Below are 18,930 nucleotides of genomic sequence, written 5' to 3' on the forward strand. Positions count from 1 at the left end.
AGCCTCTGCAAGCACGGGTTCAATCCCCAGCCGGCCAGGGAGCAACCCACATGACACAGCAGACCTCTCCTGTCTTACCCGCTGCTCCCCTCAGCAGTGTATTTCAGTCAGTCTGCCTGTTCTGCTCCCCACTCTGTCTCTGGTGAATCCTCTCACCCCCCACATCTCTGGCCTGTACCCCAATTCTTGTATGCATAAATAAATAAATCTTTAAAAAAAAAAAAACAGGATGGACTAGCAAGAGGAGATGAGCATGCAGGCCAACAATTACGTGCAGCCTACACTTGTCTGGTTGTTTTGATGCTCATCCTACAAGCTAACTTTCCTGGTTTGATTAGCCCTGGGCATCACCCCACACCCATAAAACTGAGCGAGCATGCAGTCATCCCAGCACCCTTTCCCTGTCCTGGGAGAACGTGGTGATGTTTCCACTGGTGGGAAAGGCACTCATACTTGCTGACCATTTCTTCCTCATGACCACCATAAAAACTAACCATCATCACCTTCCAGATAAAGACTCCAAAGGTCATGGTAGGCAAGGATTTGCTGAATATATAGCAGTCCCAAATAGAATGCAGATAGATGATTGTGGAGGCTGACATATGGGTCTTTCTAAGGTGGCCGGTGCAAAGTTCAGAGAGGGGTTTTATTCCTCTACAGAAAATGATGAGAAACCCCAGAGCCCATAGGAATCTCATAGATGCTCTAGCTGCAGTCTTGGTTAAAATAAATAAACAGAGGGCTCCCCTGGTGGCACAGGCAGTTGAGCACCATGCTGTGAAGCTGTCCGCAGCCTCTGCAGCAATGGTTCCATCCCCAGCCGGCTAGCGAGGGTCCCACATGGCAGGGCAGACCTCTCCTGTCTCACCCGTTGCTCCCCTCAGCAGTGTATATCATCAGTCTGCCAGTTCTGTTCCCCGCTCTGTCTCTGGTGAATCCTCTCACCCTCCTGTGCATCTGGCCTGTACCCCGGTTCTTGTTTAAATAAATAAATCTAAAGAAATAAAGAAATAAAGCTATATTATGGCTCTCAATTTATCTGATGAAAGGTAACTCAGATAATTTTTCAAGGTCAGTGCAAGCAGTGCACTCAGTCACAGCAAGGTTGCCCCTGTGTTGCAAGAGAAAATAACTGTACCATATCTATAGGCTCTTCAGAGGGAAAAAATCAGCAAAACTGAAAATACTGTTACCCTCTCTGCTTCTGAAAATGCTAAGGATCAGAGGGCTCCAACATTGCACAGAACAGCAAAATCACCCAAATAGTGTGATTTTTACATTCAGATGGATTAAAGATGTCACATTGCCTCAAAAAGCTTCAAGAACTGCCCAGATGGATCTTTTTGACCATGACTCATAAATTACACAGTTTGCTGGATCTGTAATTCACAGAAACATATCATGGTGTCGGCCTCATAAATGCCAATGCCAAACCACCAGCCCTTTTCATTATACGGCATGATTATGGATTAAATTATTTCATAAGCATATTGGTTGTTTCACATTTGGCATGGGACCTGTCTAAGAGCCCCTACAATCTGTCATTTCTGTTAATGAGATATCAACCTCCTTGTAACCCAAGCAAAAAAAAAAAAAAAAAAAAAAAGTTCTCCAGAGAATGTCAGCCAAGAAGAAAACCCTCCAGAACTTCCAACTCTGCAAACAGCTCTCAAGCACCATATCTGGAATGGCCTCAAGCAAAGGACCAGCAAAAGACCAGAAGACAAGGGCTGCACAGCACAATATGAAAGGTAGACATTAATGATGCCTACTACCCTTTCTCTCCACCTCAAACAGGTGAAGCCCTGAGAGCAGGTTTCTCAAACATTTCACAAAAATGTAAAAGGTGAATTCAACACCTGACAATCCTGGAGGCTTGGCTGCTGGATCCTACCATTATTTCAAAATTTCCTAGACATCTTGTATGGTATCTTCAAAATTACATTATATATTTAACACCCTATTCCACAATATGTCCTTGCATCCTACTCCACAATATTCAATTGATTTTCATTTAGGTGAAACTGACATTTCAGGAAGTGGAACAAGCTGCACCCTAAACATTGAGTAGGCAATGACCTTCAGTCCCACCAAAACACCAAGTGTTCACATATCCCCATTTGAAGATATTCAGAATTAGAGATTTCTAATTTAATAGCAAGAATGGGAAAACTGGCTGGGTGAGACTCTGGAAAGAAGCACAATATACATCTGATAATAATCCCCAAGCTCCTGGCTTCCATTATGCTAAGTGACTGGACCCTTCACATCTCAGTCACATCCAAGTTCCTACGTCTCAGAGAAAGATGAGCCCTCAAGTTTGCCTATCGTTAGGAAAGTGCACTATGATTATCTTCATAAACCAAATGGTACCCCGAGACTTTCCAGGACCACATATTTAGAAAGTGGGAGCCAAGAATAGAACTCATGTCTCCTCTCTTTCAGCTCAGAAAGATAAGTCCAAAGGGTGTAAAGTAGATGTGTATCATGTTCCTGAAGCTCCGCAAGCATAAAGCTTATATAGAGAAAGACCACATATGACGTTTATCACTCTTTCAGCAATTTGTTTTTTCTTTTTCCCATATTCCCTTCCTTTTATTCTCTCTTTTTTCCCTATGTGGAATGTGATAGTGCTGTAGCTTTTCTATTTTATAAAATTAAAACAATTTTACTCCTATGATTATATTCTGTACAGCTGAATATGGGTTCAAGACACAAGAGTTTTTCTTTTCAATGGAGAGAGACACTGATCCTCACAATCATCTCATCTACTGAGGTTGGCAAGATTCCAAAAGAACTCTGCAATAATGTCTGCCCATGTGCAGCATTTCTCTTTTACCTGGTGAGTGGGTAAAACCTTTGGCTATGATGAGACGTTACTCTCATGATTAGGTTATTTTATAGAGCACTGTTGACTTGAAGAAGAAGGGGCCTCCCTGGTGGTGCAAGGCATTAAGACACAACCTCTGAAGCTGTCCACAGTCTCTGCAACACGAGTTCGATCCCCGGCCAGGGAGCCACCCACATGGCACAGCAGACCTCTCCTGTCTCGCCCGCTGCTCCCCTCAGCAGTGTGTTTTGGTGGTTCTGCCTGTTCTGCTCCCCACTCTGTCTCTGGTGAATCCTCTCACCCCCCACACCTCTGGTCTGTACCCCAGTTCTTGTATGCATAAATAATCTTTAAAAAAAAAGAAAAAAGAAAGAAGGATCCAGATGGGCCTAACTAAATCACTCGAGTCCTTTAAAAGCAGTTTTCTCTGGCTGATGGCATAAGTCAGAGGCGCCAATCCGAGTGGGACTCCTTCTGCCCGCCTGCCTTGAAGAAGGTCCTGTGAAAAAGGACCTAGGAGAGCACCCTTTAATTGTTGAGAGTGACCCCAGTGGATAACCAGCAAGGAAACATGACATCAGTCCTACAACCAGAAGGAGCTGGACAGTACCAAACAACCTGATAAAACTTGGAAACTGATTCTTCCCCCAAGACATCCAGATAAGAACATGGCTTTGAGACCCTGAGTAGAGACTCCAGCCATGTTTGTTAGGCCTCTGACCTACAGAACTGTCAGCTAATAAATGGGTGTTGTTTTGAACTTTGCTATGCAGACAAGAGAGAAACAATACATCGGTCTTAGATATAAAATAAGGTTATTTGCACAAAAGGAACAAGATCAAGGAAAAAATTTCCAAGAAATTATGTTTCTCCAGGTAACTCGATAGCTAAACATGACTTTTTGTCTCCTGAACATGCCCCAATTGGCTTGAAGAGATTATCTATTGAAAAAATGTAGTTGCTTTCCAATAGTACATATAATGATCGTCCCTCTCTGATTCCTATAATTACCATTGTTGAACATTTGAGAGGAAATGAAAAGCTTCAGGAAGAAATAGGAAATGCTTCCAGAGCCAAAGAGGGCAAAGAAAGGTGTTTTACTGTATATTATATTTGCATTTGAAAAACAGGGGTGATTAAGAGCATTCATCTTGTCATGCTTACATCCAAAACTCATACACCATCTCCTCTGAAAGGCGCTTGTTACTCAAAGAGAAAGTTAAATATGTAAAAAACAGAAAAATAAGACACCAGATGTAAATCTACAGTTTTAGCAGTTGGGCAGTGAATGACAGGGAGAAGGGTGAATATCTCTGGAAAAATATCTATAACTGTCACTACTGGGATAATAAATTCAACTAACTGTAAAAATGTGCCTCTTACAGAAATGGTTTTGTGAAATTATTCTCTAGGAGGTGTGAAACTTTATACATCTATTCCATCAGAGGAGAATTTAAAACCACTCAAATGTTACCAGTTTACAGATAATAAAAGATGAAGGTTCTGGATCAATACCAGAACTGCTACTAAGGTCAAGATGATTTCACCACCTTAGTGCAGACAAGGCATCCTCAGCAAGCTTCCCAGATCCAGAAACTCCACAACAGGGACGCTGCTGGCTCCCAAGGCAGACAATCCCAGCTGTGCCTGACTAAGAGGCAGCAAAGAGGATCTTATCCATGAGACTGAAGAATCTTACAAAATCTTAATTCTGATCTTCCTTGTTCTTAACTGCCTTCTACTAGAGCTACCCAGTCATAAATTACCAATAGAAACCTAGGAGCCAGGGGGACAGGGAAATGGAGAGCTGTTGTTCAATGAGTGTAGAGTTTCAGTCTCACAAGATGGGAAGGTTCTAGAGCTGCTGTAAAATGATATGCCTATAGTTAACAGTATTTAATATTATCATATATTGCAATATTATAATAGGAATGGTATAAACTTGGGCTTCCCTGGTGGTGCAAGGGGTAAAGTCTCAGCACTATCAAGCTATCACCCACCACTGCGGCATGTGTTCGATCTTGGGCCAGGGAGCAACCCACATGACGCAGCAGACCTCTCCTGTCTTGCCCGCTGCTCCCCTCAGCAGTGTATTTCAGTCAGTCTGCCTGTTCTGTTCTCCACCCTGTCTCTGGTGAATCCTCTCATCTCTTGCCCCCACACACTTCTGGCCCACACCCCAGCTCTTGTATACATAAATAAATAAAAATAAATCTTTTTTTAAAAAGATTATAAACTTAAAAATTATTAAGAGCGTAAATTTGTATTTGTTATCACAATAAAAAAATTATTTCTGTTGCAACAGGGAGGAGATGGGGCAGAAGAAGGTCTTTGAGAATTTTAAGTTCAAGATACTGTATATATTGAAATGTTTTTTCTTTTTACTATATCCTACAGTTGCAAAATGAAGCATCGTCCAGCCCAAGTGGGTTTCATGTCTCATGCCTGTTGTGCAAGACGAATGCCTGTTTCCCTTTCACCAGCAGCAGACTCCTTAGTCCTGGGCTCCTCAAACATCATCCACCATGTGGGAAGTCCCCAGCCCTTGCCACACTTGTGTGCCCTGCCCCGGTGCCCCAAAAGGCTGAACTTTTTGGACTTCATCACCCAGCTTCCTTGGCCTTCTGGCTTCTGGTTGGATTTAGCAAAGAGACGAAACACCATCAAGCAACTGCAGTGCAGGGGAGAGAAGTTACATGTCTGTTCCCTGGTTCCACCCTTGTTAGACCACACTGTGACAGGGTCTGCATTTTACCAAGTTCACAGCTCCTTCAGGCAGCCCCTCTTGGACAGTTACATCTCTTGCCAAGACTTCATTACCCGTCCCACCCCTGGCCTGTCAGGGGAAGCAATGGCTCCCCACTGACGCTGGCCACACAGCGCCTCACCATTCTTGCTGGTGCCCTTCACCCTATCGCCACCTTTGCAAATACCTCCTCATTAAACTCTCCACTGCAATTGCAAATGCCATGTGTCTCCTGCAGGACCCTGATCCATCCCCTGCTGTTAGGACAAGCAGAAAACAGAGTCCCTCCAACATAGATCTGAGCTGTAAGCAACCACTTTCTTCCCAGGTTCGCAGAGCAAGCCCATGAAACAACCAATATTTGTCTCCACATTGCAAACTAAGCTTCCTAACCAATCCATCCATCACTTCCAACCTGATTATGCACACTGTGTCTGTTGTAGGGCAAAGCATCAGGGAAGCAGCACGCCCACGTCAGAGAATGGGGATAGCAAGAACGGGGTGTGGGGTCTTACTGGAGGAAGCCAGTCTCCAGAAGGTGGTGTCACATGGGTCAGAACCAATCATGAGGGGTTAATTTGGGTTGTTCTGAATGGCCAGTCCCCAGAAGCTAGTTCCGCACAGGTGATGCCCATAAGCAATTGGGCAGCAGAGGATTCTCTTCTGATTAATGAAAGTCTTGCCCTCTGACTTCCTTAAAATCACAAAGAAAATTTCATTTTCTACCAGATCTCTTCCCTGTCTGGAGTCAGAGAAGTCCATTGTTCATGCCCTTGAGATGCAGGCAGAAAAAAGAATTATCATAAGAAAATACAATTACCTGGATTTCCGGGATCACCTCACCCTCCTGCCCACTGACGAGCCTCAGCTGGCCGACAATGGCGGAAGGAGAAGAGGGTTCAACTGTATGTCCAGAGGGCCTCCTACTCTTACCGGGAATCATTCCAAAGGAAAATGGGATGGCCTGGGTGTGGTCCTCACCCAGGCACTTTAAAAAAAACTCAGAACAAGACCCAACAGCAGGCACCCAGAGGTTAATAAAAGGATTATTTGCAAGGGAAATGAGAAGAGAGCAGAGCACAGAGAGAGAGAGAGAGAGAGAGAAACTGGCCAATGCGTCCTACCGGCAGCGCTGTCTGAGCTGGGAGCCGGGTACATGCTGAAGGTGGGCGAAACCTAGATCCTTGGAGGCCCGCATGTTTGCTTTTATACCAAGCATGGCTGCTTAACTCCACCCTTAGTTCCCAGCAATCCCCCCTACAAGAAGTCAGAGTCATGGCAGACCCAAGGCATGATGGGCTCGGTAGTCCTTTGCACCTGGGATCTATTTGGCGTGGAAGAGGGGCTGGAGACCATAAAACAGCAGTGGGTGGAGTGCATTCAGGACATACTGGTGCCCCAACACTATGAGGTGTGGGCACTTCACACAGCTCTCATGGAGATGACTCTCCCCTCCCGCTGCAGGATGGCTGGAGAGTGAGTGCGAGGGAACCTCTCCAGAGGAAACAGAAGTCAAGTGGCAAAGCTGTTCTAGTTAATATTCCAGAGTCATAGAACACTAGCCTGGCATAAGTCCGTCAAACACAGGAAGGAGACGTTTACAGTGGTGAAACTATTCTGTATGATACAACAGTTGTGGGTATTTGTTTGCCACATTTGTCAAAACCCATAGAACTGTATGACCCAGAAAATGAGCCTTAATGGAAAACGGACTAGAGTAAATCATTATGTGTCAATATTGCTTCATGAACAAGTGTACCACATTAGGCAGGACAGGGAAACTGTGTTTGGGGGTGAAGAAAGAGTATGTAGAAGTCTGTACTATCTGCTCAATTAGTCTGTAAATCTAGAGCTGTACTAAAAACGTCTATTAATTATAAATGATAATTATAAGCCTGCCCGCTGACCACCTATTGCCTTCGAGTGTGTCTCACCTTTCTCCCAAGCAGGTAGAGGCTGTGTATGACCAGGGCTCTAGCTGATCTGGACATGCTGGGTGGATGTGGGGCGTGGTCCCCTACTGAACTGTCCAGCTGCGACAAGAAAGTGAGGAAATATCCTGGTCAAGCAACTGTAGATGAAGGATGAAGGTCGTTTGGTGAAGGACCCACCTGAGCCTGTTCCAACCAGGTGGCAGAAATTCCAACCAGGTGAAATGCTCTTGGGCTATGTTGTGTTTTGACTTTTCATTTATGTAGGCTCCTTCATGAGTGGCTACCCCTGGGATGGAGAGATGATAACTGTGCCAGCATCCGTTATCATATTTTAAAAATTAAAAAAATAAAAACCTTGAAGATTCTGGAGCCAGTCCTGCCTCTAGGTTGTTTGTGTATTCCAGGAAGCTAAGGAGTCCAGCTACCGAGAATAATGCTGGGTTACTTTGGGTTCTCAGAAGGGCAAAGCCTGAGGTGTGGGTGCAGACAGTTTATCAGAGAGGTGACCCCAGGGAGCAGAAGCCAGGGAGTAAGGGGAGGCAGGCTAAGGAGGCTGAGATTGTTGTGGTTACTTGTTACACAGTAATCGCTCACTGATATCCCCACCGCCACAGTTCTCTCAAAAAAAAAAATTTTTTTTTTCAGGGAATTTTTTTCTTTTTTTTTTTTAAACTTTTTATTTATTTATTTATTTATTTAGATTTATTTATTTATACAAGCACTGGGTACAGTCAGAAGCACGGGAGGGTGAGAGAATTCACCAGAGCCAGAGCGGGGAGCAGAGCAGGCAGAAGGACCGAAGGACACTGCTGAGGGGAGCAGCGGGCGGCAGGAGAGGTCTGCGCGCCATGTGGGACCCTCCTCCAGTAGCCGGCGAGCAGCCGGGGGTTGAACCGGCACTGCAGAGGCTGCGGGCAGCTTCGCAACCCAGCGCTCAAGAGACTCGTCAATTTATGGAACATCATGGGCACCCGTACTCTAGATAAGGTAAAAATCACCTATTCCACCTAAATATTTCCTTTTTTAAAGATTTATGCATACAAGAACTGGGGTACAGGCCAAAGTTATGGGGTGGGGGGCTGGGGATGAGAGGATTCACCAGAGACAGAGCCCGGAGCAGAACAGGCAGATTGACTGAAATCCACTGCTGAGGGGAGCAGCAGGCAAGACAGGAGAGGTCTGCTACACCATGTGGGTAGCTCCCTGGCTGGCTGGGGATCGACACATGCTGCAGAGGCTGCGGACAGCTTCACAGTGCTGTGCTTAACCCCTTGCGCCACCAGGGAGGCCCTAAACCTAAATATTTCTAAAATTTTGCAGTGTGCAGGGTAAAAAAGTTTATTTTAAATCTTTAAATATTTCATCTTATAAAGACAATTTCTTTTAGAACAAGTCGATATTTTTGAACATATGAAAACTCACATTTCTGAATTCACAACCAGTCGTGTATCTCAGGGGTATTTAACACAATTTAGTTTTCTGAATTAAAATATTGGCCGACCCTTCAGTATTTTAAAGGTTAAAATGGTATAGGCCTCCCAACTGTCAGCAGCTCTCTTATTGGGAAAAAATAGCACAATTTGAAACATTTCAGTCCAAGACCTTATCTGCTCTTTGTGACAGCTAGTCCCAGGCATATGGGCAAAGCAGCCCTAAGCACTTACTACTTCCCTAAGCCAGGAATTAGGGCTGTGGGCTGTTGAGAGAGTTCGATGTTCCCAGCTCTGACATTCAACCACCAACAAACATTCTCTTTCTCACAGACCAAGATTTGCACAGACATGAACCCAGACTGCTTTGCACCCTCAAATGGGGCCACTGTCCGGCTGGCTCCACACCCCTGCACACCACCCACCAGAAATTCTGTTTCAGCAGACACTGTTCAGTCTGCATCCCAGATAATCCACGAAAAGTTGTCCCCCCAAGAGCAAAGCCACACAGAGGAGGACTCGGGACATTTCAAAGCAGCCTAAACAAGGCTCTACTGACCTTTAGGACATTTTAGCCAGTCTTTTATAGCAACAAGGACTTTATTTTCTTTCAAAGATTCATTTATTTATGCATACGAGAACTGGGGTACAGGCCAGAGGTGTGGGGGGTGAGAGGATTCACCAGAGACAGAGTGGGGAGCAGAACAAGCAGATCCACTGAAATACACTGCTGAGGGGAGCAGCAGGCGAGACAGGAGACAACAAGGACTTTATCGACATACGGAAGTGCTTTTTTCACAAAGAAAAGTGTGTGCATAAGCCCCTCCCATGATGTCTGGTCCATCCTTCAGTACCCCTGACATGTGAGCTTTTCCCTTTAACATCCGTCCTCTGACCACCTGCAGGTACCCAAGGCCACAGCTCACCCTCTTCCCACCCTACCCCACCCCACCCCCCCTACCGAGGCTGCGGCCTGGGCGTCATCCACATTCTCTCCCACTCTGACTTCTGGGGCCGGTGAAGCTAATTCAGGGACACGAGGCGAGGTCCAGGGCAGGCCAGCTTATCCATGAAGAGCTTATCCATGAAGCTTTTTATTGCCGTGAGCAAGAACATCTTGTTACGGTGACAAAATTCTTATCTTGTCTAACAGAAAGAGCCCATTTGGAGAGACTAAACCTAGCAGGGCAGAAAATGAGAAAGATGCCAAGCCCAGATTGTCCACGAAAGCGTTTATCAGAAGCCAATGCAACTCAAATCCCTCTGGTACGGGGTCAGGAAGCAGGCGCCAGGCCGAGGCAATGTTGTGCCTTTCAAAAGCCTGTCACTACCTGATGAGAGCCAAGCCGGCTCCCCAGCGCCCGGGACGTAGGGACGGATTCTGGTCTCCGCTGCCTCACCTGGGAGAGGTCGACCGTGATGCTGCTCACAGCGCCATCTGGTGGCGCCTTTGGGACAAAATCTCTATCAAAAGGGTTAAGAAAAGGGGCCTACCTGGTGGGCCAGGGGTTAAACGCGTCACTGTGAAGCAAACCGCAGCGATTGCAGCATGAGTTCGATCCCTGGCCAGGGAGGTGACCCACATGGCACAGCAGACCTCACCTGAGTCGCTCGCTGCTCCCCTCAGCAGTGTATTTCACTCCATCTGCCTGTACTGCTCGCTCCACTCTGTCTGGTGAATCCTCTCACCCCCCACATCTGTGGCCTGCACCCCAGCTCTTGTATGCATAAATAAATAAATCTTTTTTTGTTAAAAAAAAAAGGGGTTCAGAAAAGTCCAAACTTCACTCTGCCTTAAACTCATTCTTCCTCCTGCTCACTCTTTTTCAATTGTCAAGACTGTCCCTGGCCTGGTAATAAGCATGGTGAAGAAATACTCCACCTCGCCCCAGTTCAATTTGCAATCAAGCAGTCTGCTCATTTTCTTTGCTGGCGTGCGTTAGACATCGAATCCACCAGAACCAGTTTTGGAAAGTTCCGGCCTCTCCCTTTGGGGATGTAGCGCTGTGTGTGGTTGTTTCCCATCTTCTCTCCCCCTAAGTGACTTCAAAAAGCGAAAAAATGAGGATAGGGCCAGCCTTACCTGGTTGCCCACCTGGGCTACCGATAACCTTCCCTTGTGAGGGCTGGGCTCAGCCAAGGATGAATGTCTACGACTGGCAAATTATTCAGGGCCAAGTGACACAACTGGAAGGCCTCTTTCCCTGTTCCAGTCACCTTTCAACTACATCAAAGCACATGTCTTCTTATAATTAATGCTCACCTCAGTGGTCAAATGGCATGAGGAGACAATATTCCAGTTTGCCCCCAAAAATCTCACTGTAAGCATAAGAATAAGTTTGGGACCAAATAAACCCTCCCTGAAAATAGCAGATGCCTCAGGCATGATTAGTGGCACTGCATGGACATGCTCTTCCAGCTCCACCGGGCATAGGAAGTGACTATTTCCAGTAGTTCTACTTCCACATTTTTTTTGGATACTGTGGATTTGGATTAGGTTCATGAAGACTGAATATATATAATACTTTCAATGTACAGTGTTGCCTCAATCTCCTGGGCAGGACAGACCAGACCAGCAGCGACACCGCGCCAGCCTGGCCATATGTATGGATAGCGTCGATGCTCTGCAGGGAAAAATATCCATTGTGATTTTTTTTAAATTGTGTTGAGAGAGAAAAGATGTCAGCTCTATTACCATCCACTATGCTCTCTTAAGCACATTTATTTCCCCTCCCTGACCATTAGCTATTCAGCTGTGAAAGGAGTAAGAGGGACAGGGTGATCTCAACATCTTACATTTTGGGATGAGTTCTGTATTTCACCTACCCTGAAGCATTCAGGTGACTTCCATTATAAATCATATGAGCAAGCATCCTATAATGATCATCCTAAAACACTGCTGTTCCAGGTTTCTGAGTGGAAAAACAAGGCTGAGAAGGGTGGAGGTTACATGGCAAATTGAAAAGGAAGTGTCTGCTGACCTCCAAACCATTGAAGGGAAGTGCAGGCGGGGTTTCCACATTGCTAGGGTAAAATCACCACAACAGATGGCACTTTCAGAGTCCCCTTAGCCTTGTCGAGGGCTAGAGCCAAAGGGACTCATGCTTCTGCGTGTAAATGTGGGGCACTGGGGGTCCCCCTGGTGGTGCAAGGGGTTAAAGTCTCAGCACTATGTAGCTATAGGCAGCCACTGCAAGACAAGTTTGGTCCCCGGCCAGGGAGTTGACCCACATGGCACAGCAGACCTCTCCTGTCTCGCCTGCTGCTCCCCTTAGCAGTGTGTTTCGGTCATTCTACCTGTTCTGTTCCCCACTCTGTCTTTGGTGAATCCTCTCACCTCCCACCCTGACACCTCTGGCCTACACCACGGCTCTTGTATGCATAAATGAAATAAATCTTTGAAAAAAATAAAACAAATGTGGGGATCTGGAGCAGACCAGCTTTGAGAATCTGGCTGCCTATATTCGGGAGGGAGCAAAAGTCTCCCAGCAAACCATGGGCTGCTAGGCTGGGGCCAGCGCTGCTTTCAGTCTAGAAAAAAAGACTTAATCCAAAAACCAGTTTGCAGCCCATCACCTGTCTGCGCTGCCTTGGGCTAACCCCTCAACCCAGATGAGGTCTTTGAAGAGGATGTTTTATTGTGATGATGATGGTGGTGGTGGTGGTGGTGGTGGTGTTTATCGAGGTTGATTCACAGCCCTGTACATTTTAGGTTTATAGATTCACACCGCTGTAAATATATGTTGTCACACCACCAAAACACCAATAATCCTCCACCACAGTTTTTAAGGGGGGGATGTTTTTAAAATATTAAAAATGACAAACCCACTGCAGTGCATCACCAGCAAATTGTATGCAAATATGACCGACACACCCAGACGCAGACCGCAGTGTGATTCCCGTGTCAAGAGCACCACCTGCTGCCCAGATCATGACAAGTCTGGCCTGTCTCTTCCTCTTCAACATGAAGACAAGGCTTTAAGGCATTGGGGTCCCCACTGGCTGAGAAGGCTGGGATTTGACATTCTCTCGGAGACTTTTGAGTTGTTCCGTTGTATTTTCTATTATGATAACCTAAAAAAAGTGAATACAAGGATAAACATTGATCCTCTGACTGGTAAGGGGAAGGGAATCATCCAGCCAAATCCCAGGCCTTCATCTTGCATGTAGAGGATGTTGCCAGGAGGCTGACTCAGGTGCCACTATTTTTTTATTTTTGCTCATTGACAAAACAGAACAGGGTTCTGGACCAACTGCATCAGGAAGGATCTATACTAAGTAAAAGCCAAAGGACTCGACTGCAAGCTCCACAGAGTTTGTAGAAAAGTGCTCTGAGTATCAACTCATTGCCCAGCTCATCATGCTGTAAGCATGCCCAGCTCAAAAGAACATGCAACGGAATGTAGACAATTTACTGGAAGCCACACACCATCCCTCCCATTCAGCTGAAACAGATTTTTGACGCAACTTTATTTGTAGTTTGTAATTTTGTTTTGCTTTTGTGATTGAGTATGAATGATTAGGATAAGAAACATACACCTACCATTGTTTGAAATATTTAAGTTACATGATACAAAATGACTTACTTCTAACTGGTTTCCCTATTTCTATTCCTCCCCCCATACAGACATATACACATGCAGTGCTATTTATTGAATGACTGAATAAGGAAAAGGATCGTTTTATTCCCATTATTTCCTTGAAAAATATATAGAAACTCCAATCCAGGTGGTAATTAAGTATATGCATTTTATTCTCTTTCCCCATGTCTGACATCTGCATCAAAATAACTACAGGAATTGAGGGCCTCCCTGATGGTGCAGCGGTTGAGCGCTGGGTTGCGAAGCTGCCCGCAGTTTCTGTAGCACCAGTTCAATCCCCAGCCCCCAGGTGAGGGTCCCACATGGCGCGCAGACCTCTCCTGCCGCCTGCTGCTCCCCTCAGCAGTGTACTTCGTCAGTCTGCCTGCTCTGCTCTCCCCTCTGGCTCTGGTGAATTCTCTCACCCTCCTGCACTTCTGACTGTACCCAGTGCTTCTATAAATAAATAAAATAAAAATTTTTAAAAAATGACTCTTTAAAAAAAAAAACCTACATGAATTGAGGGGCAAAATTCCTATCTCCTAACAGGAAACCAGAAGGTCACCAACTACATGCCTAAAACTTAGACACTGAGCATCACAAAGGAGACACTTTCACCCTCTGCTGCACAGATGTCTAAAACAAGCCCAACAGGGAATTAAGTACTGAGGGTCCTGGCCCCTGCTTCCCCTCAACCCTGAGCCAAAGTGGTAGAGGTGGGAAGGGTGGTATTGCAATCAGCAGATGGAAATCCTGCAGAACGGCCTTTAACCTACTGCCAAGGTTGATGGGACAGGGCTCTCCCGAGGGTGACCCACCTCTCTCAGAGCTCACCTGGGCACTAAGCATGTGGGTGGCAAGTGGTGTGGGTGGTACTGAGTGTGGGCAGCTTGACTGAGAGGACAGACCTTCATCCTGGCAGCTCTGGTCTGCTGAAGGAGACACGGAGGAGAAATGCTCAAAGCAAAGGGGACCCTCCCACGGGAAGATGCCTCCCTCTGTGCAGAGGCCCTTGTCCGATATTACACAACCCAGGCCCATCTGGTTTATGAGAAAGAGCAATCAGAATAACCACATGCACAAAACTCCACAATAACTAAAAGATGGTGTTTCTGGCACGTGGGTTAACAGGTTGATGAAACAGAATGTAGTTTAGATACGGGCTACCTGGATCAGAAATTTTGGTATAAAATCAATAGCATATTCTTTAAAATGAAAAAAGGGATAAGTAAAAAAATGTGTCAAGACAACTATCTAGTTCTCTGGTAATAAAGGGAGGAAGAAATAAAACTGAATTCCCTACCAAATTCTGTGCACCTAAATAAATTCTGCAAGGATGAAATATTTACTATTTAACTGTTAGATAAAGATGTGCAGAGCCAACATTTAAAATTTAATCATGGTGTGGAGAAGACCTCTCAGCAGCCCCAAAGAGAACAGAGATTCAGACCGTCATGACACCTTGAGAGAGGGATCACCCAGAGTGTGCCTCAGAAGTACTGACAGAAAGCAGAAAGTGGCACTGAGGGGTGGCACTAGAGATGTCAAGTACTTCCTACCCAGCCCATGCTCTCCTTTTCTTAGAAAATCTACCCTAATGCAGTCTCCACCACAGACACAGCTGATTGGGCAAGCAGTGGACACGTGACCCAAGCTGAGTCAATCAAGTCTCTTTTCCAAGAACCTGCCAATGATCTTGAGAGACTGTGCAAGTGAGTTCTGAGGAGACACAGTATAGGGTGATGGAGATTCAAGGACCAGAGTAGGCACCGTGATACCCACAAATGTGGGGGTGCAAGACCCAGAAAGCTGGTGTGAAGTAGGCCTGTGTGCAGGGAAGAAATAAAAAGGCGATGCAGATGAAGGCCCAGCTTTGAGCCCACGGGGCCCCAGAAGGGCACCCACACAGAAAGGTGCAGCCTGAAACCTTTTCTGTGAGATTCTGATTCCTCTCCATGGACATGCAATGCTCCTTTTCTACCTAAGGAGTTTGGGCCTCTCATCTTCCTGGCAAAGTCACGACTCTGATGAAGAGGCAGCTTCTGTGGACATGTATTAGTGGAAGTGTCATAAGAAGCAAGGGACCGGACACCAGTGAGAGGAAGTGTGTGTGTAGGAGAAGTGGCCATCGGCTCAGTTATATTTGATAGTGAAGTAAAGAAGCAATGAAAGCACAACCGGGGAAAAGAAAATGAATGAAAACAGGGGCCTCCTTTATGGCACCAAGGGTTAAGTCTCAGCAATAAGAAGCTGTGCGCAGCCTTTGCAGCAGGAGTTCGATCCCCAGACAGGGAGCTGACCCACATGGCTCAGCAGACCTCTCCTGTCTCCTCGCTGCTCCCCTCAGCAGTGTATTTCAGTCAATCCGACTATTCTGCTCCCCACTCTGTCTCTGGTGAATCCTCTCACCCACTGCACCTCTGGCCTGCACCCCAACTCTTATATGCATAATCTTTTTTTTAAAAATGAGTGAAAACAGCATCGAGTGGCTCAGCGCTCTCAGAAGAGAGCCTGTGGGGAAAGCTTGGCCAAAGACAAACTCAGAAGCAGCAAATGTAAGACAAAATGTCCCAGGATACCCCTGTTATTTTCAAGGGAGTAGGCAAAATGGAGAAAACAGTGATGTTCAGCCCTTGAATGATTTTTATGAAGACTGAAAAATCCAGGCCAAGTAGCTTGAAAGAATTTGCCCTCCAGTTACAAAGGCCTGGCCTCTCTGATTGCAGTCAGGGAAGCTCTGCTGACTTCTCACAACCTTATAGTGTTTCTCTGGTGCTGATTTTTACCCCCGAGGGTAAGTCTGAAGACAGGAACACAATGAAAGCAATCGCCCTAGGTTTGAAGACTCAACTCCCCCTCCGAGGATAAGAGTGCTGTCGCTGCCAATGGGAAAAATTGGGGCCTTTTATAAAAATAAAATCAAACTTTGCTGAGCGCACTGCAGGAAAGTGAGCTGCTTCTTGGACACAGAGATTTTTTTGGTTTGTTTTTTAGTGAGTACAAAAGTGCAAAGCATCTCAGGGTCAGAACAAGAAAGTAGGTAGCAGTTGGTTCTCAAAAAATGGGAAAAATGAGCACCTGCCTGGTGGTACATGGGTTAAAGCCTCCGTGCTTTCAAGCTATTTGCAGCCACTGAGGCAGGAGTTTGATCCCCGGCCAGTGAGTTAACCCACATGGCACAACAGACCTCTCCTGTCTCACCCGCTGCTTCCCTCAGCAGTGCATTTCAGTGGATCTGCCTGTTCTGCTTCCCACTCTATCTCTGGTGAATCCTCTCACCCAAACCCCGTACCTCTGGCCTACACCCCAGTTCTTGTATGCATAAATAAAATAAGTCTTTACCCCAAAAAAAGAAAGAATGAGGAAAATGAAACTAAGAGACACCCAACAAGTCAAGAGCCACTGTTATTTCTGTTTTGATTTTTCTAGCTAGTGAGGCTTTGTCAGTTGGTCACATCTCCATAGCCAAGAACCTGAGCTGAAATTAATGGTAATAGTTGTCAATGGTGGAGTAGATATGGAAGTGGACTGTCTTCCTTCACGAGCCATCAGCCACGTCCCATCATCTCTGTGGGATTAGAAACACAGATGTGAGAGCTGAGACAGGACTTTGAGGTAGAGCCCAACCGTCTTATCCTGGGCTTAGATGTCATGTTAGTCAGGTTCTGATCTCAAAAGTGCTAGTTTCCATGGGAGTGGGGAGGTCTCATTTACTATACAAGGCAAATACATATAACCACAATAATGAATTTGTAGAGGGGGGATCCACATTACAATAACATAAGTATATGATTCAATCAGCAGCAAAAGGGAGGAGGCTAGGAACCTCTTGGCATGGCTTTGGAGACAGGGGATGCAGACCAGGCAATCCAGTCCTGAGAGTTCCTTGCCACATCTGTCTATAAGGAAGGGGTTCAGAAGTCAGTGTCCCCAGTGTCTCTTGCCAAAACTTGAAGAGTTTCATGATCATGGGTGTGGAATCCATCATCATCTCAAATTAACTTAAATATGGTATCTATAATTTAGACCACTTTTCAGAGGCATGTTAACAGGCCCTCCTATTAATTTTCATTTAGGTGGTGCCTCTCAGTATAGCCTTTGTCTTTTGCACTCTGTTCTAGTGTCTTTGTAAACAAATGGTGGCTTTTGGTTAGTTGATAACTTAAGTCACTTTGCTTCCATTGCCAGCACCTCTCAATCAGTCATGATCATTCCACTATCAAAACATAACATCTCGTGATATTAATCTACACTTTGTCCTCCCTCCATTTCCCATCCCTCCTCTTTCCTGCAATTCAAGCTGGTTCCACAGTATGTGGCAAGACATTTTTACAAAGAAAGAAACCATAGGATGGTCTGGTTTTGTTTCCAAAATCCATGGCCAGGATCAAGATGAGGCACGTGAGGTACTATTACTGGCCACAAAATTTAAGGAACCACTAAAAAAAAAATCAGCAACCAATAGAAAAAAAATATTTTAATATAATAGTTTAAAAAGTCAAAATAAATACAAAAATACCATGATTTTTTAGGTGCACCTTTAAATTTAACAGTTAAGGATACCTCCTTCACCTCGCCCTAAGCCTAGTCCTATCCAGGGAAGAATTTGGAGGATCTCCAAAGGGTGTGTGTAGGGAAGGAGAAAGAAATTTAGAAAAGTAAGAGAAGGAAGAAACACTCTCCTCCAGACCATAGAGAGATCCTTCTTGGATCCAAGGGAGAAGAGGACGAGAATTCTATGGCTGTGGAAGCAAATGGGATCCAGTGTGGAGATGTTCAGGATCAGGAGCTCAAAGAACAGTCATTCACCAATGAGTGACTTTGGACAGTTGTACAAAGGACTGCCAGGGCCTGGAGGGATAAGGGGACATCAGAGAAGTAGGCTGAGATCATGATTGGGTCAGCAGTAACCCCAGGGGAACTGACTCCTAAAGGATGGTCCCCATGACGTGACACAGCACAAGACCCAGAACTGTGACCTAGCATGAGGGGACAGCTGAGCCATTACGGTGGGGGCATGCCATTAAAATAGAATTCAATTTACAGAAAATAAAATTGGCAATAATTGTGCACCTGAAGTTTCAGACTGAATTGAATACCTGTCATCTCCATATAGGGAAGCCAGAGCACCTTGCTAATAATAAGACTGGATTTTTTAAAACTGGATGAATCTTCATTTGATGTTGAAACATCAATATAAACATGTCCATTTCAAATGACATGCTTAGCTTTAAGAAGAATGCTTACTGAGATCATATTTCCAGGTTTCACAGTTACCTCGATGATGCTCTGCATAAATCCTGTCTCTCTGTGTCAAATGACTGGGAGCCTTTGCTGGTGGCTGACATGAAACGAAAGCCTTATAAGACCATTTGTCTCCCCCAGCCCCACCTCTCGCCCAAGTTCTTTC

This window comes from Talpa occidentalis, unplaced genomic scaffold (assembly GCF_014898055.3).
Source record: "Talpa occidentalis isolate TD23 unplaced genomic scaffold, MPIMG_talOcc4v2.1 talOcc4.10, whole genome shotgun sequence".
In the NCBI taxonomy this organism is placed as follows: Eukaryota; Metazoa; Chordata; class Mammalia; order Eulipotyphla; family Talpidae; genus Talpa; species Talpa occidentalis.